The sequence below is a fragment of the Cebus imitator genome, unplaced genomic scaffold, assembly GCF_001604975.1.
Source record: "Cebus imitator isolate Cc_AM_T3 unplaced genomic scaffold, Cebus_imitator-1.0 Scaffold181, whole genome shotgun sequence".
In the NCBI taxonomy this organism is placed as follows: Eukaryota; Metazoa; Chordata; class Mammalia; order Primates; family Cebidae; genus Cebus; species Cebus imitator.
In genome coordinates, this window is record NW_016107496.1 from 2,879,544 (window position 1) to 2,882,003 (window position 2,460).

Sequence of the window (2,460 nt, forward strand, 5' to 3'; positions counted from 1 at the left end):
AAAAAAAAAAAAAAAAGCCAGGAATGGTAGCCTGCTCCTGTACTCACAGCTAATCTGGAGGCTGAGGCAGGAGGACCCCTTGAGCTCAGGAGTTTGAGGCTGCAGTGAGCTATGACTGCATACTTCACTCCAGCCTGGGTGACAGGGTGAGACCCCATCTCTTTAAAAAAAACAAAAATTAGCCAGGCTCAGCAGCTCACACCTGTAATCCCAGCAATTTGGGAAGCTGAGGCAGGAGGAGCCCTTCAGCCCAGGAGTTTAAGGTTGCAGTGAGCTATGATCACACCACTGCACTACAGCCTGCGTGACAGAGTAAGACTGTGTCTCAAAAGAAAAAAAGAATTACCGTAATAATATATGCCCTGTCTCACATAATTGTGTCAAAATTAAGTGATATGTAAATGCAAGATTATTTTATAAACTATAAAAATGTTCTTAAACTATAAAAATGTTCACCTGTATATAATATTAAGTAAACAAGGCCGGGCGCGGTGGCTCACGCCTATAATCCCAGCACTTTGGGAGGCCAAGGCGGGCAGATCACAAGGTCAAGAGATGGAGACCATCCTGGCCAACATGGTGAAACCCTGTCTCTATTAAAATCACAAAAATTAGCTGGGCATGGTGGTGCATGCCTGTAGTCCCAGCTACTTGGGAGGCTGAGGCAGGAGAATTGCTTGAACCCGTGAGGCAGAGGTTGCAGTAAGCCAAGATCACGCCACTGCACTCTAGCCTGGTGCAACAGAGTGAGACTCTGTCTCAAAAAAAAAAAAAAAAATTAAGTAAACAAGTGAAATTTGGTGTAGTCAAAATTATACAGCTAAATATGCATTAGGTATGATTTTGTTTTGTTGTGTTTTGTGATTGTCAATAACAGAAACCTAATTCAAACTGGTTGTGCTCAAAAGGAGCTGAATAGCTCACATAAACTGGGAAACCCAACAATAAAGCTCACTGTAGGCCGGACTGAAGCTGGGGACCCAGATATCACCAAACCACTGTCCATCTGTCCCTTTTCCTCCCTCCCTCCCTCCCTCACTTCATCCCTCCCTCCCTACCTTACTTCATCCCTCCCTCACTCACTCACTTCATCCCTCCCTTCCTTCCTTCCTTCTTTCTTCTTTTTTTGTAACACGGACAGGATCTCATTTTGTTGCCCAGGGTGGTCTCAGATTTCTGGCTTCAAGCAATCCTCCCGCCTCAACCTCCCAAAATGCTGGGATTACAGGCTAGGGCCACTGTACCAAGCCCTGGCTCTTTCTGTTTCTCACTCTCTAGTCTCTGCTTTAGAATCAGTGTGGTTTTGTTCTCAGGCAGGTTTCCCTGCTTGATTGAACAATGACCACCATCTGCACTGGGCTGACTTGATCCTTTTTCCTATAGTTCCAGCAAAAGTCCCAAGGAAACTTACTCGGGAGGCTGAGGTGGGAGGAACACATGAGCCCAGGAAGCACAGGTTGAGTAACATTGTGCCACTGCACTCCAGCCTGGGCAACAGAGCAAAACTCTGTCTCAAAAAAAAAAAAAAAAAAGCTGAGTGGTGTCCTAGTTTAGACTCCAGGAAGTCTTTCCAGACTAACAGGGAAAGCTCTGCCTGCTACCTAGCTTGGGTCATGAGCCAGTGCTAAACCAAAAACAGTGGCCATGGGATGCCTGGACACAAGATGATCCTTGGAGGCAGAGGGTGGGGTCAGCCCTGCTTGAGTCACCTGGACTGAAAAAGCGGTTGGTGGGGAGTCTTTTCACGGAGTAGAATGAGAGATTCAGAAGGACTGTGCTTTTTTTTTTTTTTTGAGACAGAGTCTTGCTGTGTCACCCAGGCTGGAATGCAGTGGCACGGCTGAGGCTCACTGCAACCTCCACCTCCCAGGTTCAAGTGATTCTTCTGCCTCAGTCTCCTAAGTAGCTGGGATTATAGGTGCCCACCATCATGCCTGGCTAATTTTTGTATTTTTTTTAGTAGAGACAAGGTTTTGACATGTTGGCCAGGCTGGTCTCGAACTCCTGACTTCAGGTGATCTGAATCTGGGATTACAGGCGTTAGCCACTCTGCCAGGCCTATGACTGCACTTCTAATGCTGAATAGGTTTAGTCTGGAAAGACTTCTTGGAGTCTAGGACACTACTTATCTTGCTGTTAGTCTCTTCTGTTTAATTTTCTCATATACCGACCAATGTGGTAAGGATACACAACACATATGTTCATTTAATTTAGTTTCATTCATTTAACAAATGCACTATTTGTAAAGGATCTACTATGTTCCAGGCACTGATTCTGGGCAGTGGGATATAGCAATTATAAAGATATAAAAAGTTTCTGTTCTCTGAAAACCTAGATTCTGTGGCGCAGACAGATAATAACCAGTCAATAGGCCGGGCGCGGTGGCTCAAGCCTGTAATCCCAGCACTTTGGGAGGCCGAGGCGGGTGGATCACGAGGTCAAGAGATCAAGACCATCCTG

The 2,460-nt window shown here is 45.8% G+C and overlaps 1 pseudogene; it reads left to right on the forward strand.

The window, feature by feature from the left end:
• LOC108316129 overlaps positions 1-2,460 on the forward strand; it is a 14,841-nt pseudogene that overhangs the window by 4,808 nt on the left and 7,573 nt on the right.